Raw genomic sequence first — 21,244 nt, forward strand, 5'->3', positions numbered from 1 at the left:
GACAGAAGCAGGCTTCAGATTGTGGGTAATAACAAACTTCTCTGAGCTATAGGAACATGTTCTAACCCAATGCAAAGAAACTAAAAACCTTGAAAAAATGTTAGACAAAATGCCAACTAAAATAACCAGCTTAGAGAAGAACATAAAAGACTTGATGGAGCTGAAAAACAGTACAAGAACTTTGTAAAGCATTCACAAGTTTCAATAGCCAAATCAATCAAGCAGAAGAAAGGATATCAGAGACTGTGAAATAAAATGAGAAGGCAAGATTAGAGAAAAAAGAGTGAAAAGTAATGAACAAGGCCACCAAGAAATATGGGCTTATGTGAAAAGACGTACTCTATACTGAAGACGATGGGGAGAATGAATGCAAGCTGGAAAACACTCTTCAGGATACTATCCAGGAGAACTTCCCCAACCTAGCAAAGCAGGCCAACACTCAATCCAGGAAATACAGAGAACACCACAAAGATATTCCGCAAGAAGAGCAACCCCAAGGCACATAATTGTCAGATTCACCAAGGTTGAAATGAAGGAAAAAATGCTAAGGGCAGACAGAAAGAAATGCCGGGTCACCCACAAAGGGAAGCCCATCAGAGTCACAGCAGATCTCTTGGCAGAAAACCTACAAGCCAGAAGAGAGTGGGGGCCAATATTCAACATCCATAAAGAAATGAACTTTCAACCCAGAATCTCATATCCAGCCAAAATAAGCTTCATAAGTGAAGGAGAAAAAAAGTCCTTTACAGACAAGCAATTGCTGAGAGATTTCATCACCACCAGACCTGCCTTACAAAAGCTCCTGAAGGAAGCACTAAACATGGAAGGGAGCAACTAGTACCAGCCACTGCAAAAACTTACCAAATGATAAAGACCAACAATGCAATGAAGAAACTGCATCAACTAACAGGTAAAACAACCAGCCAGTAACAAAATGGCAGGATAAAATTCACACATAACAATATTAACATTAAATGTAAATGGCCTAAATGCACCAATCAAAAGACACAGACTGGCAAACTGGATAAAAATCAAGATCCATTGGTGGGCTGTATTCAAGAAACCCATCTCATGTGCAAAGACACACATAGACTCAAAATAAAGGAATGGAAGAAGATTTACCACGCAAATGGAGAGAAAAAAAAAAAAAAAAAAACAAGGGTTGCAATTCTAGTATCTGACAAAATGGACTTTAAACCAACAAAGATCAAAAGAGACAAAGAAGGGCATTATATAATGGTAAAATAATCAATGCAACAAGCAGAATTAACTATTCTAAAAATATATGCATCCAATACTGGGGCACCCCAATACATAAAGCAGGTTCTTAATGATCTACAAAGAGACATAGCCTCCCACATAATAATAGTGGGAGACTTTAACACTCCACTGTCAACATTATACAGATCAACAAGACAGAAAATTGACAAGGATATCCAAAGCATGAATATAGATCGAGACTAAGTGGACCTAACAGACATCTACAGAACTCTCCACCGAATACACAGAATATACATTCTTCTTGGCATCGCATCACACTTACTCTAAAATTGGCCATATAAGTGTAAGAAAGTCACTCATTAGCAAATGCAAAAGAATGGAAATCATAACAAACAGTCTTGCAGACCACAGTGCAATCAACTTAGATCTCAGGATTCAGAAACTAACTCAAAACCACACAACTACATGGAGACTGAACAACTGGCTCCTGAATGATGACTGGATAAACAATGAAATGAAGGCAGAAATAAAGGTGTTCTTCTAAACCGATGAGAATGAAGACACAATGTACCAGAATCTCTTGGACACACTTAAAGCAGTATCTAGAGGGAAATATATAGCAATAAATGCCCATATGAGAAGCAAAGAAAGATCTAAAATTGACACCCTATCATCAAAATGGAAAGAGCTAGAGAAGCAAGATCAAAAAAATTCAAAAGCTAGCAGAAGACAAGAAATAACTAAGATCAGAACAGAACTGAAGGAGACACAAAAAACCATTCAAAAATATAAATAAATCCAGGAGCTAGTTTCTTGAAAAGATCAACAAAATAGACAGACCACTAGCTAGAATAATGAAAAAGAAAAGAGAGAAGAATCAAATAGACAAAATGAAAAATGATAAAAGGGATATTACCACTGATTCCACAGAAATACAAACTACCATCAGAAATTACTACAAACAACTCTATGCACATAAGCCAGTAAACCTGGAAGAAATTGATAAACTCCTGGACACTTACACCCTCACAAGACTAAACCAGGAAGAAGTTGAATCCCTGAATAGACCAATAACAAGGGCTATAGTTGAGGCATCAATTAATAGCCTACCAACCAAAAATTCCTGGCCCAGATGGGGTCACAGCCAAATTCTACCAGATGTACAAAGAGGAGCTGGTACCATTCCTCCTGAAACTATTCCGAACAATACAAAAAGAGGGAATCCTCCTTAATTCATTTTATGAGACCAACATCATCCTGATACCAAAACCTGTCAGAGACACAATTAAAAAAGAAAACTTCAGGCCAATATCCATGATGAACATCGATACAAAAACCTTCAATAAAATACTGGCAAACTGAATGCAGCAGCACATCAAAAAGCTTATCCATCACAATCAAGCAGGCTACATCTCAGGGATGCAAGGCTGGTACAACATAAGCAAATATATAAAGGTAAACTATCACTTAAACAGAACCAAAGACAAAAACCACATGATAATCTCAATAGATGCAGACAAGGCCTTCAACAAAATTCAACAGTACTTTATGCTAAAAACTCAATAAACTAGGTATTGATGGAACATATCTCAAAATAATAAAAGCCATTTACAACAAATCCACAGCCAACATCGTCCTGAACAGGCAAAAACTGGAAGCATTCCCTTTGAAATCTGGCACTAGAAAAGGATGCCCTCTCTCACCATTCCTATTAAATATAGTATTGGAAGTTTTAGTGAGAGTAATCAGGCAAGAAAAAGAAATAAAGAGTATTCAAGTAGTAAAAAAGGAAGTCAAATTGTCTCTATTTGCAGACAACATGATTGTATATTTAGAAGACCCCATCATCTCGGCCCAAAATCTCCTTAAGCTGATAAGCAACTTCAGCAAAGTCTCAGGATAGAAAATCAATGGGCAGAAATCACAAGCATTCCTACACATCAATAACAAAGAAACAGAGAGCCAAATAATGAGAAAACTCCCATTCACAATTGCTACAAAAAGAATAAAATACTAAGAATACAACTAACAAAGGATGTAAAGGACCTCTTCAAGCAGAACTACAAACCACTGCTCAAGGAAATAAGAGAGGACACAAACAGATGGAAAAACATTCCATGATCTTGGTTAGGAAGAATCAATAACATGAAAATGGCCATACTGCCCAAAATAATTTATAGATTCAACACTATCCCCATCAAGCTACCCATGACCTCCTACACAGAACTGGAAAAAGCACTTTAAACTTCATGTGGAACCAAAAGAGAGCCTGCATAGCCAAGACAATCATAAGCAAAAAGAACAAAGCCAGAGGCATCAAGCTACCTGACTTCAAACTATACTACAAGGCTACAGTACTCAAAACAGCATGGTACTGGTACCAAAATAGAGATATGGACCAATGGAACAGAACAGAGGCCTCAGAAGTAACGCCACACATCTACAACCATCTGACCTTTGACAAACCTGACAAAAACAAGCAATGAGGAAATGTTCCCTGTTTAACAAATGGTGTTGGGAAAACTGGCTAACTATATGTAGAAAGCAAAACCTGGACCCCTTCCAGAAACCTTACACTAAAATTAACTCCTATGGATGAAAGATTTAAACATAAGATCTAAAACAATAAAAACCCTAGAGGAAAACCTAAGCAATCCCATTCAGGACATAGGCATAGGCAAGGACTTCATAGCTAAAACACCAAAAGCAATGGCAACAAAGGCCAAAATAGACAAATGCGATCTAATTAAACTTAAGAGTTTCTGCACAGCAAAACAAACAATCATTAGAGTGAACTGGCAACCAACAGAATGGGAAAAAAATTTTGCAATCTACCCATCTGACAAAGAGCCAATATCCAGAATCTTCAAAGAACTAAAGCAGATTTACAAGAAAAATACAAACAAACCCATTCAAAAGTGGGTAAAGGATATGAACAGACACTTTTCAAAAGAAGGCATTCATGAGGCCCACAAACGTATGAAAAATGCTCATCATCACTGGTCATTAGATAAATGCAAATCAAAACCACATCAAGATATCATCTCACGCCAGTTGGAACGGTAATCATTAAAATGTCTGCAGACAACAGATGCTGGAGATGATGTGGAGAAATAGGAACACTTTTACACTGTTGGTGGGAGTGTAAATAAGTTCAACCATTGTGGAAGACAGTGCGGTGATTCCCCAAGGATCTAGAAACAGAAATTCCATTTGACCCAGCAATCTCATTACTGAATATATAACCAAAGGACTATAAATTGTTCTGTTATAAAGACACATGCACACGTATGTTCATTGTGGCACTGTTGACAATAGCAAAGATTTGGAATCAACCCAAATGCCCATCAATGATAGACTGGACAAAGAAAATGTGGCACATATACACCATGGAATACTATGCAGCCATAAAAAACGATGAGTTCATGTCCTTTGTAGAGATATGGATGAATCTGGAAACCATCATTCTCAGCAAACTGACACAAGAACAGAAAACGAAACAGCATATTCTCACTCACAGGCAGGCGTTGAACAATGAGAACACATGGGAACAAGGAGGGGAGCATCACACACTGGGTCTGTTGGGGGTGGGGGCCTAGGGGAAGGAGAGCAGTGGGTGTGGAGGTTGGTGAGGGATAACATTGGGAGAAATGCTTGATGTAGGTGACAGGGGAATGGAGGCAGGAAACCACCATGGCATGTGTGTATCTATGCAACAATCCTGCAAGATCTGCACATGTACCCCAGAACTTAAAGTAAAAAAAAAAGAAAAAGAAAAAAAAGAATGTGACTCTGGCCAGCTATTTCCACCTTAAACCCTTTCCTTTCTAATTAAATATACTAAACTTCTTTTGTGAGATTCTCAAGCCAATTTCCCTCCAAATGTTTTCATTTTTGTTTTTGTTTACCTCCTCCCACCTTTCCCTATACCCATCAGGAAAGAAAGAAACTTCAAACCACACTCTAGAGCATAAAAATGATGTATCCATGGAAACCCCCAGAAGGTACTTGAGTGGAAGTACTCCAGGGTCCTTCCCACAAGTCCAGATCTAGCAAATGTTTCCCAAATGTGGCTGCTCTTAACTCTACTCCCACCAACTCAGCCTCTCTCCCACCTGCCCTCAGACCACAAAGCAAAAACAAGATCTAAGGTCCAGCCCTCATCACCCACGAGGGACTCCCAGAGGTGGTTATACTTAGCTTCTCTTCCCTCTTTACCAAATAGAAAAGCTCCCACAAAGCCCATGATATAGGTTATAAACTCTTGGTCTTGTTCTGATCATAGACCCTCTCTATGTGGGCTCCATGGTCCAGCAGCATCAGCAGCATCTGGGCACTTGTTAGAAATGTAGACTCTCCGCTCCAACCCAGACCTACTGATCAGAATTTGTATTTTTATTTAACAAGATCACATGGTGACTCCCTGGAACCTTAAAATGTCTGAAAAAGCCTATTCTGGAGTAATGGTTTCCAAGCTTTAGTGTGCACCAGAATCCTCTGGTGGGCTTGTGGAAACACAGACTGCTGGGCCCCTCCTCCAGGGTTTCTCATTCAGAAGTCCGGGGTGGAGCTTGAGAAATTGCTTTTTAAAGAAATTCCCAAGTGAGGCTGATTTTGCTATCTGAAGTCCGAGGACTACACTTGGAGAAACACTGCCCTAGGGGCATCCTATCTCACCAAAGAGGAGGAGTGTTGAGAATTCTTGGAATCTAAAACATTGATTTGATTTGCAAATTAATATAAATATTCCATAATGTGATTGGAGCTATTTCTACTTTGCCACATTCTTGTTACTTGTTGGAAGTCTGTTGGTCTTGTTTCCTTCTAACATCTCCCAAGTCACATCACCTCGCCCTCCTGACCTGCCCTCACTGGCCCCATGCTGGAACACTCCAGGGATCTTCAAAGCTCTGTCCAAACGGGTATTGCTGAGAAAGATTTTTCATCTCCTAGCCCAGGCTGCCTCCCAGCGAGCCAGCCCGAGGACTGCCTGCTGCCGCCGCTGCCTTGGTCCATCCAGGCCACTTCCATCCTTGCATGGCCATTTCCAACACTCCTGAAGAGGAGGCCTGTCTTTGTGCCCCTCTAAACTTCATACGGTTCTTTCCCCTTTTCTTGATTAGCATAGTCAGTAGTACTGTTTAAAAGATTTCAATCTCTGCCCCTGGATGAGTTTTCACACAATTTTGGCAACTTATGGGTTTGCCGGTAAGAACCCAGAGCAGGAGTTGGACATTGCTGGGAATGCTGCCTGATATGGTTCAAAACTCTAGAATACGGTAATGAGCAATGCAGACAAATCTTGACCTCACAGCATGTACATTCTGGTAAGAGGAGAAACAGCAACGTATTAACAAATGCATGCATTTTATGGGGAAAGAACAAAGCAAGGGAATGACCAGGGAAGAAGGTTGTATGTGAACTACATAATAAGGGAAGATCTATCTGAGGGTTAACATCTCAAAAGAGATCTGAGTGCAGAGAGAGATCTAAAGGAAGAACATTCCAAACAAGAAAGCAAGTGCAATGGCCCCAATATGGCAATGAACTTGACCTTTTGGAGAAGCTGGAGTGTAGGTGCTATGGAAAGGAAATACTGGGTAGAAGAGGGCAGTTCCCCAGCAGAGTCCCCATCCCCAAATCTGGAAACCTGCAGCCCTACATAGGAATAGGTAATTCTTGTTTTTGAGCCCCAATGTTGTCTTTTGGCCCACGACAATCCCCATCCTGTACCCTTATAAACCCCAAGCCCCAGGCTCCATGAGCAGATGAACAGATGAACAGAAGAGCAGAGAAACAGAAGAGTGGCACACAACAGGAGAGAAGACAAGGAGCATCTGAACATTGAGAGGAGTTCAGCAAGGGATGGTTAGAGAGGAGATCGACCATGAGACAGCCAAACTCCAGGGGAAGATCACCTTCCCACTCCATCCCCGTTCCAGCTCCCCATCCACTCTGCTGAGAGGCACCTTCATCTGGCAATAAAATCCCCACATTCACAATCCTTCAAGTCTGTGTGTGACCTGATTCTTCCTGGACACTAAACAAAAACCCAAGTACCAACAGGGCACTGAACTGGTGAAGTATACTACAGAGCTAAAGAGCACTATAGAGCACTATAGTACACTTACTGGGGCTTCAAGGGTCACAGGAACCCACCCCTAGACACTATCATGGGGCCAGAGCCCAAAAGCACTTGCCCCAGCTCCTACACTTGCCAATGTGTTCCCCTTCCCGTGGAGATAAGGGGTTCGAGCACACAGTGCAGCAGCTGCCCAAACAGACGAGTCACTCCCCTGTTGCACATCCTGCAAGGGAGTTAGGGAACTCTCCCATTTCAGGGGCGTGTGGAGATAGTGGTAGGAAGGCAAGTGGAGAGATGGACAGAGGCCAGGCAGAGTGAAGGGTTTGAATTTTATCTCAAGCATGTTGGGAAGACAGAGGGTTTTGAGTTGGGGTTTTTCATGATCTGATTCCAAATTGTAAAAGATCACTCTGGCTTCTGTGTTAAGAATTAAGTTGACCTGCAGAGTAGAAATAGTTTGGAGGCTGAGGTGGGTGAATCACTTGAGCCAGGGAGGTCAAGGTTGTAGTTAAGTTTGCCACTGCACTCCAGCCTGGGTAGCAGAGTGAGACCTTGTTACCAAAAAGAGTGGAAGCAGGGAGACAGACAGACAGTGGTCTAGACAAGACAGGGTGACTGCTTGGCAAGGGCACCAACAGTGAAGAAGTTGACTCATGGGGGAGTTGAGGGATCATTTGAATGCGGGGCTGACTGGACCTGCTGATGAATTGGATGTGAGAAAGAAAGAAGGCAGGGATGATCTGATGACCTGAATGAAGGCTGGGATCATTTGGGATCATTTTCTGAGATGTAGCAGGAGCATAGGTGGAGGAGAAACTGAGTCAAAGAGTAAATTCTTTAGTTGAATGGACTCATGCAAATTAATTAACCCACCATCCAGGCCAGATCCTGCTGCTCGAAGCTTAGGTTTAAACTGGGGCCCCTGCTATAAACAGAGGGCAAAACATAAGAAGTGGAGCTGAACAGACTGGGGGTGGGGAATGCTCATTGAAGTGTGCCCAAAAGCTCTTAATGAGACCCCTGAGACGTGTCAGATAACAGGGAGGCTTTGCTCATTTACTGAAACAGCGAGGAGGGAGACAGGGATCTAGAAAGCCCCATGACAAGAGTAAATAAAACACACAACATGGCCCATTAGGGCTGAGATCTGGCAATCCCTGTACATACTCATTCAGAACAGATTGCCCCCCCACCACCCCTGGGCCATAGTCCAGGGACGCAAGGACACGGGAGACCAGGGCCATTTCCACCAAAGTCACCTCACATAGGACATACACCATCAGGTGTTCTCTGTAATCTTTAAATATTTAGGCCAGGCATAGTGGCCCATGCCTGTAATCCCAGCACTTTGGGACGCTGAGGTGGGCACATCACGAGGGCAGGAGTTCGAGACCAGCCTGACCAACATGGTGAAACCTTGTCTCTACTAAAAATACAAAAATTAGCCAAGTGTGGTGGCACATGCCTGTAATCCCAGCTACTCAGGAGGATGAGGCAGGAGAATTGCTTGAACCTGGGAGGTGGAGGTTGCAGTGAGCCAAGATCGTACCACTGTATTCCAGCCTGGGCAACAGAGCAATACTGCGTCTCAAAAAAAAAAAAAAAAAAAAAAAATAGAGCCATTCTAAAACCTCAGAAAACAGAAACAAGGCCAAGCCTTCACCTGGGGGAGCTTCACTGGAAATGCAGGGCAGGTGTATTTGCTGGAGTGATTTCCTCTACAGCACTGTACTCCTTGCACTAAGGAAATGGATTTCTTCCCGATGGACTCTTTCTAAGCTTCCTCAGTGTATATCTTTTGCATAGGCAGCTTTTATTCTTGCCTGTCTCTGAGATTTTTTCTTACGTATTATCTTAGCGTGCTACTCTTTGGAGGAGGACACAGTGTGTCTACCAAACCTTCCCATTGCTCCTATTGGACGTCCTCTTTTTGCACCTCCTAAGGCTCCTCCCTGGCCCTTCTCATCCCCAGCCCCCGTGTAGTCAGCCTCATTTATTCTCCTAGTAATTGTCCTCATCATTAGCCTTTCCTCCTCACAGAGTGGTCATCATCAAAATGTAAAGTATTATTTAATTTAATACTATTATTTAATTTAATTATTAAATAATAATTATTAAATAATTTATTAAATAACAATAATTATTAAATAATTATTAAATAACTATTAAATAATTTAATATTATTAATTAATTTTTTAAGATGAAGTCTTGCTCTGTCACCCAGGCTGGAGTGCAGTGACCTGATCTGGGCTCACCACAACCTCTGCCTCCCAAGTTCTCCTGCCTCAGCCTCCTGAGTAGCTGAGATTACAGGTACTCACCACCAAGCCCTACTGATTTTTTTGTATTTTTAGTAAAGATGAGGTTCCATCATGTTGGCCAGGCTGGTCTCGAGCTCCTGATGTCAAATGATCTGCCCACCTGCCTCTGCCTCCCAAAGTGCTGGGATTATAGGCATAAGCCACCAGGCCCGGCCAAGACTTTATCTTAATAGGTTTCATTATTATTTAGGGATGGCATGACCAATGGTCTTAGGCCATTCCACCTGCTATAATAAAGATACCGTAGACTGGGTAGCTTAACTTTCATTTCTCACAGTCCTGGAAGCTGGAAATCCAAGACGAAGGTGCCAGCAGATTTGGTGTCTGGTGTTCACAGATGGCTGTTTTCTCACTGTGTCCTCAAGAGGCAGAAGGAGCGAGAAACTTCTCTGGAGTCTCTTTTGTAAAGGGCACTAACCCCATTCATGAGGTCTCCACCCACATGACTTAATCACCTCCCAAAGGCCCCACCTCCTAAGACTATCACACTGGGGGTTTGGGTTTCAACATATAAATTTTGGGGGAACAAAAGCATTCAGAGCACCTGAGGACCAACAGATCAGGAGACGACAGCCACTGAGAAGGTAGTACAGCCACTGAGAATGGCTATACTCCAAGATCCCAAGAAAGAGAGTGCACATCATGTCACAGGCCACATATGGAGGCACTGGGATGAGTCCGAAGGACGAGAAGGGAGTACTGTGGGCAAGAGCCTCTACCGTGGCTCCTGCAGGAAGGAACAGACACGCAGAGCAAGCAGGTGTAGGTCTGGCTGGTTTGAATGATTTCAGTGACTCTGGGGCACAGGGGCTGTCCCTAATTGTCTGATTCCTGACCCAGAGGTGTTTAGGGCAAGTGGACAGTGGCCCAGAGTGTGAGAGCCTGGTAGAGAAGGTGCTTAGGGGTGTGAGCTGTGGATTGGTTGGTTTTGTGTATTTGAAAAAGCTGTGCATTTGAAAAACGTGCCCTAGGAGGAGGACTCCCACCAAGAAGTGTGGGGAGGTGACAAGGGAGGCAGAAAGGCAGGGCAACTCAAGGTTATTATGAAATTGTCCAGAATGAGATGTGCTTAGCATATTCACGTACGGTGAGTGTTAAAGCATTAAATTCACAGAAGCTAGAAACGGGGCTAATGCAACGCTGAAAGTCTAAACGTGCCTGGCAGTTTCTTTGGAACCCACCACCCCAATTTGCAACAGACACCTTAGAAGACACCTTAAGAGGGTCTATTCTTTCATCGGGATCCTGTTCACTGAAACTTTTCAGATCCCTCCTTCCCAGCAAACTTAGGTGTAAGTAGCAGAGGGACTCCTCCTAGAATCCAGGTAGAGCAATGTGTTGATTCGTACCAGTGTATTTGTGCCACGGAAACAGACGTTCCTCTGAAAGGTCCCCAGGACATCACCTGAACATGGATGTAGGGATGGAATCCTTGAAATTACAGATGGGCAGGCACACTAATAAAGGAGGTATTTTAAAGAGGAGAAGAAATCTGTGGAGGAGATACTGTCTGTATCACACTAGGAGGGCAGCTACCTGTAGTCCAGGCCCTGGCTGTACAATTTTTATAATCATCAAGAGCATATATAAGATTTCTGGGTTCTTTTTCTGTTTTTTGCTTTTCTCATTATTATTATTGTTATTTTTTGATACAGGATCTCCCTCTGTCACCCAGGCTGGAGTAGAGTGGTGTGATTTCTACTCACTGCAGCCTCCACCTCACAGGCTCAAGCAATCCTCTCACCTCAGCCTCTCGAGTAGCTGGAACTACAGATGCATGCCATCATGCCCAGCTAATTTTGTGTGTGTGTGTGAAGACTAGGTTTTACTATGTTGTCCAGGCTGGTCTCAAACTTTTGGGCTCAACTGATCCTCCCACCTCGGCCTCCCAGTGTTCTGGGATTACAGACATGAGCCACTATGCCCAGCTGAAGCTTCTGATTAAATGTGGCATTCTCCTACACAAAAGTTACAGCCCAGTCATCAAGATACACATTCTGCCTTCCAGGACTCTTACGAAAGAAAGAGATGAAGAGTGAGAGTGAGAGAGAAAAATTGCACATGTAGACTACACAGTACCCTGCAAAGAAACTTGGTCTAAACTGCTCCAAAGGATGGGGGAACAAATGTTTGTGGAAAATACAAGAATATGCATTTCAGATAAGTAGAAGAAAGAATTTTCTAATCTTAACTACCCCAAAATGAAGCAGGCTTCCTCACTAATGAGTGAGTTTCACATCTCATTATGCAAGAACAGTTGAGCTAGCACAGCACATCAAGAACAAACAGCAGACATGGCTAGAGTGGAGGTGGGAGCACACCGAACAACTTGGCCCAGAGCAGCAGGGAGGTGGGTGCAGGGAGGCCTGAGGGAAGTCGCTGAGGCCACAGCAACAGAAAATCCCAAATTGATTCATGGAGGCAGTTAGGCATTCCCAGATCAACTCATCTGGACAATGGAATGAAGTACGGGACTGTTCATGGGATTGAAACTCAGGTACGAGCGAGTGAGGACTGGAGCAGCCTGATTCTCGTATTAATGTGGAGGTAACAATATCCATTTACATAGACTGGTAAAATTTGGAGGCCATTTGGATAATAATAAATATGATTATTTATATTTACTATAGCAGACACAGGCAGTAGAGACACAGGTAGTAGAGACCCAAGTTGCTGGTATTCAGTCACTTTTAGGCTTGTAATTTTTGTTTTCAAAATTGACTAGCTTGCATGGTTTACATCACCTGCCATGGGATGTCAGTGGCAGAGCTGGAACACCGACCGATCACTACAAACTGGGGACTGCTGCAGCTCACAGGAGGGAGGAGAATAGATGGGAGCTGTGGGACTCCGGGGACTGGACTTGCTGAAAGTTAGCAGAAAGTGGATTTGAATTTAATATGAAAAGCAGTGTTCAGGCAGTTGGGTCTGTCTCGCAATGGAACGGGCCCACTTGTGTGGTCAATGGAAGTCCCCCTGGTCAGCCCAAGTACTCCAGCAGGCTCTGTACTGACAGAGGGGGAGCGAACTGCTTCTCAGCATCTTTCTGCCTCTCAGGCTTTTCTCTTTTTAACACCAAGGCTGACATGGATGGCGATGTGTTGTCCACATCATCTTCCTTCGAGCAGAACTGTAGCATTTCAAACAAGCTCTGTTAGGTTGTCAGTGCTCTAAATTTATGAAGCTACCTTCAGTTGGAGCTGTCACAGCCTCTCTTCAGCAATTTATGCTAATATCAAATGCTCATTATCCTGTTACATTGATATTTAATTGCATTTTTTGTTCCTCATGAAGACTAGCTGATACCCACCATCATTAATATCCAAATGTTAGTTTATCATAAACTCTCCTTTATTCACCCAATTTAAATTGAGTGATTGGCCTGGTTGTGATTAGCATTCTTCTACTCTTCACTCTCCGGGGCTCCTTTAAACAGAACAGGTAGCAGGAATATAACAAGAACATGCACCATTTTTCAAGAGGCATCTCAATCTATCTATTCTCAGTCCAGAGCTCCTTTACCTATAGAGCTCTGGAGTATGAATAGACAAGTTGAGATGTGAATTATTTAAAAGTCGGGGCAGGTTAAGGACTGCTCTCCAGCAGGCAGAACCTAAGAAGGCCCCTATTGGCAAGAAGGCTACAACCTCTGACTGCTTTGAAAACACTGAGCTGAGACCTGACACTGAACTGTGCTTGCATAAGGAGGAGACACGCTGGGGGCAGGCATGCCCCTTCCTAAAGCTGGGTAAGAACAGGCAGGTCCCTCCCTCACAGAGCCTCTGCCTGTGGTTCTGGATTTGCCACACCCTATGGCACACAGGCCAGCATTGCAGAGCCATGGATGGCTATCGGTGCCAGAAGGGTGGGCCCTCAGAAATCACGCATTCTCCTCTGGACCCTGGAGATGAGTGTTTATTGCCCTGGAGCGACCTGTAGAGCCAATTAGCAAGAGGAACAAGTTTGGGAAGCCAGTGTGGTCTGCTCCCCGCAGGCAACTCGACTCACAGAGCATGCCCATCTCCCCCAGGAAGTATCCGATGCTCTTGTGTTCCTTGGGAAAGTGATCTTGTTATATGCATGCTTTCGTGCCACTGATTCAAGCCACAGCTTAAATCCATCAAAAAATGTTTAGCTAAAAAAGTTCAAAGTATGGTTTATGGAAGTCCTACTTAAACCTGAGCCAGCGATGGATTAACAACTGCAGAGAGACTAGGAAGTGTTTCCGAGTCTACTCTTTAGAGCAATTTCTATTTCCAAGACAGAGAAGAGTATTTTTAAAAAATAGAGAGGCATGATCTCTTGCTCCTGCCCCCAAAGTAACTCCAGGTAAAACTCTCCCCATTTGCCTGGATGAGAAAAACATGTTTAATACGGTTATACAAATGTGATTTCCTCACTGGCGAATATCACATTTTTGTGGGTTTGCAAAAAATAAAACTGCTTTTCCTTTTGGCAGAAAATTGCTTATGAAAAGGAAAGGCGGTTTTGGTTTTTGGTACTTTCTTTCTCAAGCAGGACATGGTTTTTTCAGTGGTGAGAAACCACCTCTGTGATACACACGGTCAATTTTCCCCTGCAACTAAATCAGTTTCACACTAGATTTCCCATTTGGACAAGGAAAGCCAGCATTTACCTGGTAAACTGGTAAGAAGTTATCCCAAACCAAATTCCCCAGCATCGATAAAACTGTCAGTCATGGAGAAATTTTTGCTATGAGCCAGGAACCACAGGACATTAACCCTTTTGCAATAAAATAGATGAAAAATAATTCAAATCCTCGAACTCAGGGCAAACTAAGTCCTCTCGGAGCCCAACTGCCCTGGTGGCCAGGCAGGCTCTAAGAGATTCAACCCTTAGCCAAGCCACAGGACAGCGCTCACTCTCTTCCCCCGCAACACTTAAGAAATCCCCGGGTGAGATGACGGGTGATGAGTAAAAACCTGTTCAGAACAAACGATCCTTTATCATACATGGATTTGCCAGACGTTTTGCTTCTCCCATATTAAATTTTTGTTTCCATGGTCACCTTTACTCATTAGGGCCTTCCAGGTGAAGAAGACCCTTTGACATCGGTGAAATTTTCTATTTCACAACCTTCTAGGACACCCACAGTAACAATGAGCGTTCTTTATGCATGCCACCATTTTGCTGTGATGTTGACCTGGAAGTCAGTGGGTATGATCTTGCTGCCTCAAGTTACTGGCAATCTCTGGGGTGCTAGCTTTCTTCTCCATACAATGAGGGTAACCAAGGAATTGCCTCTGACAAGGGAGCTTGATTTCAAAGTCTGCACATAAAGCAAAACAACACCCGTATTATCAATATTGCACTTGAAAATCTCCAGCTTGGAACAGATCTATTTCTTTGAACACCAAATGAAGATGGTGCTTGGATTCAGGGGCTACATTAAAGGGTGCTGTGCATGTCTCTTTCCTCTAGGTGAAGCACTTATCCTCTGAGAAGTACAAGGGAAGGAAGACCCCAAGGACACAGCTACCTCACAGCTCAGGCTGAGGCAGGGACTCACTGAAGGGGATGATGCCATTAACTCCTGTCCTTCCTCCTCCCAGCTCACCTACCTTCACTGGTAAAGATTGCTTATGAAATTCACTAAGTAGATGTGCATATATATGACATGATATCATATTGTTTATTCATGTGAGATAACAGTGATGATGGAAGCTACTTATTTGTCTTTCACAGGTTGGAGCAGTGAGGTTCCAAGAGGCAGGGCTGAGATAGGTGATGAAGAGACCCATGTTCCTTCCCTAGCCGATATGACTTCTACAGGAGCATGTCTGGTCTCAGGCTGAATGCAGGAAGAATGGTGAGACTCCAAATCGGCCCACGTTGAACGGTCACTCTGCTGGGCATAGAATGAGGCACCGCTGCACACATTCCATTTAAAGGTTTTGTTCTCACTGTGGAAAACCAATGGAATTTATCACTTGTAACCATTGTAACCACTGTCGTAGGCTTTGGTGCATTTTCAAAATGTAAGCATAACAAAATGCTTCTGGCTTCTGGGTTTATTAGTGAATATATCACATCAATATAAGATGCATTTCCATGCCTGTACCACTAAACACCTTTCCAATTACTTGGCAATTAAGAGCCTTCATCTTCACTCTCTGGCCTGAGACCTGTCAGTATTTTTAAGTGCTTTCATTTTCAGTGTTATTTATAATTACAAAAATCCTAACTAAATCTAACTATGAGAGACTTACAAAATAAGTTATGATGAGCAAATACAATAGGATACAGGTACTGATTTAAAAATCAGACTGTATAAGACAACATAAACAGTATACATTGAAGTTGACAACATAAACATTATGCATTTACTTCTATAAATTTCTTCGAAATATGTGTAGTATGTGTGTTTTAGTCTTTTTTGTGCTGCTGTATGAGTACCTGAGGCTAAGTAATTTATAAAGAACAGACATTTCTCAGTTCTTGAGGCTGGGAAGTTCAAGATCAAGGTTCTGGCATCTGGTTAGGGTTTTCCTACTCCATCTTCACATATTGAACACTGTCTGGTCTTCTCACAGCTCAATGGACTATAATAAGTCACTGCTGCTGTCATGCCCTGGATAGTTTAGACCCCCCACACAGGGAGCTGTGGTGCCCCCGAGCTGGGCTCCAGGTTTCAGTTGGTCTTACTCACAGGCTCAGCCTTTGTTCCCTCTTCCGGGATGTTGGAGATGACGGTATCTGGCACATTCTGAGCTAAATACAAGTTTCACTCATGAACCCTGGAACTCTGAGTTGAGTCTCACTTGTTTAACGGCTGCTGAATAGTCTATTATGCAGACATATGACAATTTTTTTTTTGAGACAGTCTCACCCTGTTGCCCAGGCTGGAGTAAGGTGACGCAATTTCAGCTCACTGCAACCTCTGCGTCTTAGGTTCAAGCAATTCTCCTGCCTCAGCCTTCCAAGTAGCTGGGATTATAGGCACTTGGCACCACACCTAGCTAAGTTTTGTATTTTCAGTAGAGACAGGGTTTCGCCATGTTGGCCAAGCTAGTCTTGAATTCCTGACATCAGGTGATCTGCCCACCTCGGCCTCCCAAAGTGCTGGGACTACAGGCGTGAGCCACTGAGCCCGGCCAGCTTCCTCCTCTTATCTGACATGAAGGGCTTTTATTTCTATTTTTTCTCTAAAGTGAATAATTATAATGAACATCTTTGTTCATATATCTTTGAACACATCTCTGACTACTTTCTAAAAATAGAATTACTTGGCAACAGTGGCTGAACATTTTAAAGCTCTTTTACACGTATTGTCAAATTTTTTAGTAACATCTTCCAGAAAATCATATATAAGAGTATCCATCTCACCCAACCTCTTATCGGCGTTCAATTTTTGCATAAAAAGCAAATCTTGCTAACTGGATATTTTGACCTGCATTACTTAATTTTGGATATAAAAATACATTTGACAGCTTTATGTGTTTCCTTTTTCTATGACTTTTGTGCTCCTGAGTAAAGGTAAACTTTTTCTGTGCCTATATAACTGGGGAAATTCAGGTTTATCTGAGTACCCCAGTCAGCACTCCGAAAAGAGGAAGGCACTAAATTCCTCACATTCCTATTTCTCCACATCCTCTCCAGCATCTGTTATTTCCTGACTTTTTAATGATCGCCACTCTAACTGGCATGAGATGGTTACTCAATTTGATTTTGATTTGCATTTCTCTAATGACCAGTAATAATGAGCTTTTTTTCATTTGTTTGTTGGCCACATAAATGTCTTCTTTTGAGAAGTGTTTGTTCATATCCTTCACCCACTTTTTGATGGCGTTTTTTTTCTTGTAAACTTGTTTAAGTTCCTTATAGAAGCAGTGTCACCTATTTTTCACTGTTCTCTATTAGCTAACTGAATGATTTGCTTTGAATTCCAAAAAGTTGTTAATGAAATTCCTAGCTGGGGATTCTGGTCTTTGTTTTTCTTTTTTTAAATCCATTATTATGTTTCCTTCCTAGTTTTGCCTTCTGATGGAAATAAATGGTGAAAGTTACTTTTTACCAACATAAGACGATAAAGCTATGTCATCTTATGCAGGAAATCAGAAATTCAACCTTTCAAATTAATTGCAGTTTTTTCTACTTCACCAAGTGCCGTGACCTGAAAAATGGATGCTGTGCCTGGAACTATTAATGTGAATCTGTTGATCCTAGTCTTTCTATCAATAATCACGTCAAACTGTTCTGAGATGTAAACTCTTCTAGAGTCATACTTGGCATAATTCATCTAGATTATCTCATTTTTACAATTTTTTTATTAGCAGAAATGACAGTCCAGTTAAGAGGATTTTTAAAACAAGATATTGTTTCATAGTAAAATAATATTTCCAAACTTTGGGGCATTTTCCTACGTATTGCTAGGTCCAAGTGAAAAGTCAACACTCCGGAAGAAAATTTATCTCGCCTCTAGGAGAGAGTTTTAAATCTTGAGCCGGTATTTTATATTATTCCTTTGCTGTCTTATAAGTTAAGCATTTCAGGAAAGTAAAATGAAAAAAGAGTCTTCAGAACCCTGAGAAACTCACAGACTCTGATGGTAACTTTTAAAATGATTAATTACTTGGATTTTTCATTTCTAGTTCAATTAGGACTTCCGTTTATAAACTTCCAACCGCATTAATTTGTTGTTGTTGTGTATTGGCAATGTCTTTTCTTCTGCCACAAACATGTATGCCACAAACATACATGACCCACTCCCAAGCACCCCCTTGTAAAAGGTACTTACTTAAACCAATAAAACAATCCAGTAGGACAAAGAATTGTAGGGGACCTTTCTGAGAAGCTAAGGGTCCCAGCATTGTAAACAACATGAAATAGATCATAGAATATTGTCGAGTATCCTAAATCAAATTTATGCTGTCAATAGTTTAATTCTTTCCATCTCTGTGAGAAACTTACCATCACACTTTTGTTGACTATATAGTTTGAGTACAATTTCTCCTCTAACCACACCCCCATTAAAATGTAACACATGTCTATAGCAAGCATTAAATCAAAAGACAAAGTACAGGAAATTGTTTTCATGTGCTTCCTGTGCTTTAAAAGGATGGATAAGAGAAATCTTTGCCACTATTGCTTTCTTAAAACTTTATGGCTGAGTACAAAGAATCTTGCCTACTATTCACCCAATCTTCTTGAGAAATGATATAATCTCAATTCATTCATTCTTACTCTCATGTAAGCCATAGGATTTACATTCGGTGAATGGTATCTGAGTAGACTTTCTTACATGTTCTGAAATTGAAGAACATACATATGTATGTTCTTGCATGAATGTAATCATAACCAGAGATAAAATCTAAAATGCTTCAGCTGCCTGTACCAATTCCTCAATAAAAGTAGGAAGCTCCTTGAATAGTAACTATTCTGGAAGTGCCAAATGTCTTCTAAGAAGAAGGAGGCACATTTGCTTAAAAAAACCATCACAAATGTCTGCTTCCCAATCTCAAATGTGGTGTGTCTGATCCACTGCAATGGACAGGGCTAGGTGATTGGAAAGTGAGGACAACTCCTCAGTGTGGCCCAGCCCTGTTACTGGTGACATCAGGATCAGATTCATTGGTCTCAGGGAGACAGGACAACCTGAAACACTTAGGGACCCCTGGCTGGCAGGTCAACATCTAGTTTACCTCAAATGAAGCTCAGAGGCATTGAGTCTTGACTGATGTTTTGAAAACAGATCTACAGGTATTGCTAGTTTGGGGTTTTTGAATGCTCATTTGTAAGAAAAGTGAAATTCCCACCTAGCAAGACATTCCATGAATTGGAAAAAGAAGAACTGATTTTTTTATTATGTATATATTTTTTATTATACTTTAAGTTCTGGGATACATGTCCAGAATGTCCAGGTTTGTTACTTAGGTATACATGTGCCATGGTGGTTTGCTGCACCCATCAACCCATCATCTATATTAGGTATTTCTCCTAATGCTATTCCTCCCCTATCCCCCCAATCTCTGATAGGCCCTGGTGTGTGATGTTCCCCTTCCTGTGTCCTGTGTTCTCATTGTTCAGTTCCCACTTATGAGTAAGAACATGTGTTGTTTGGTTTACTGTTCCTGTGTTAGTTTACTGAGACTGATGGTTTCTAGCTTCATCCATATCCCTGAAAAAGACAGGAACTTATCTTTTTTATGGCTGCATAGTATTCCACAGTGTATATGTGTCACATTTTCCTTATCCAGTCTATAACTGATGGGCATTTGGGTTAGTTCCAAGTCTTTGCTATTGTGAATAGTGCTGCAACAAACATACATGTGCATGTGTCTTTATAGTAGAATGATTTATAATCATTTGGGTATATACTTAGTAATGGGATTGCTGGATCAAATGGTATTTCTGGTTCTAGATCCATGAGGAATTGCCACACTGCCTCCTACAATGGTTGAACTAATTTACACTCCCACCAACATTGGAAAAGTGTTCCTATTTCTCCACATGCTCTCCAGCATCTGTCATTTCTTGACTTTTTAATGATTGTCACTCTAACTGGTGTGAGATGTTTACTCATTTTGGCTTTGAGTTACATTTCTCTAATGACCAGTAATAATAAGCTTTTTTCATTTGTTTGTTGGCCACATAAACATCTTCTTTTGAGAAGTGTCCGTTCATATCCTTCACCCACTTTTTGATGGTGTTTTTTTTTTTTTTTTTTTTTTTTAAACTTGTTTAAGTTCCTTATAGATTTTGGATATTGGCCCTTTGTCCATTGGATAGATTGCAAAAATTTTCTTCCATTCTCTAGGTTGCCTGTTCACTCTGATGATAGTTTCTTTTGCTATGCAGAAGCTCTTTAGCTTAATTAGATCCCATTTGTCAATTTTGGCTTTTGTTGTTATCGCTTTTGTTGTTTTAGTCATGAAGTCTTTGTCCATGCCTATGTCCTAAATGATATTGCCTTGGTTTTCTTCTAGGGTTGTTATGATTTAAGGTGTTATTTAAATGTTTAAGTCTTTAATCCATCTTGAGTTAATATTTGTATAAGGTGTAAGGAAGGGGTCCAGTTTCAGCTTTCTGCATATGGTTAGCCAGTTTTCCCAATACCACTTATTAAACAGGGAATCCTTTCCCTATTGCTTTTGTTAGGTTTGTTGAAGATTAGATGGTTGTAGATGTGTGGCATTATTTCTGAGGCCTCTGTTCTGTTCCACTGGTCTATATCTCTGTTTTAGTACCAGTATTATGTTGTTTTGATTACTGTAGCCTTGTAGTATAGTTTAAAGTCAGATAGCATGATGCCCCCAGCTTTGTTCTTTTTGCTTAGGATTGTCTTGGCTGTATGGGCTCTTTTATGGTTCCATATGAAATTTAAAGTAGTTTTTTCTAATTCTGTAAAGAAAGTCAATCAAAGGATAGCATTGAATCTATAAATTAATTTGGGTAGTATGGCCATTTTCACAATATTGATTCTTCCTAACCATGAGCATGGGATATTTTTCCATTTGCTTGTGTCCTCTCTTATTTCCTTGAGCAGTGGTTTGTAGTTCAGCTTGAAGTGGTCCCTCACATCCTTTGTTAGTTGTATTCCTAGATATTTTATCCTCTTTGTAGCAATTGTGAATAGGAGTTCACTCATGGTTTGGTT

At 41.5% G+C, this 21,244-nt stretch overlaps 1 long non-coding RNA gene across 1 annotated transcript; it reads right to left on the reverse strand.

Annotated features, from left to right (window-relative positions):
- Nucleotides 1–250: 250 nt before the first annotated feature.
- LOC116530521 lies at nt 251–19,823 on the reverse strand. Its single transcript, XR_004260045.1, has 3 exons — nt 19,814–19,823; nt 14,130–14,136; nt 251–345 (listed from the first exon to the last, which is right to left on the reverse strand). It is a non-coding gene; the product is annotated as an uncharacterized LOC116530521 (long non-coding RNA).
- Between the last annotated feature and the right edge of the window lie 1,421 nt (nt 19,824–21,244).

This window comes from Sapajus apella, unplaced genomic scaffold (genome assembly GCF_009761245.1).
Source record: "Sapajus apella isolate SASKATOON/1434 unplaced genomic scaffold, GSC_monkey_1.0 scaffold67, whole genome shotgun sequence".
NCBI lineage: Eukaryota > Metazoa > Chordata > Mammalia > Primates > Cebidae > Sapajus > Sapajus apella.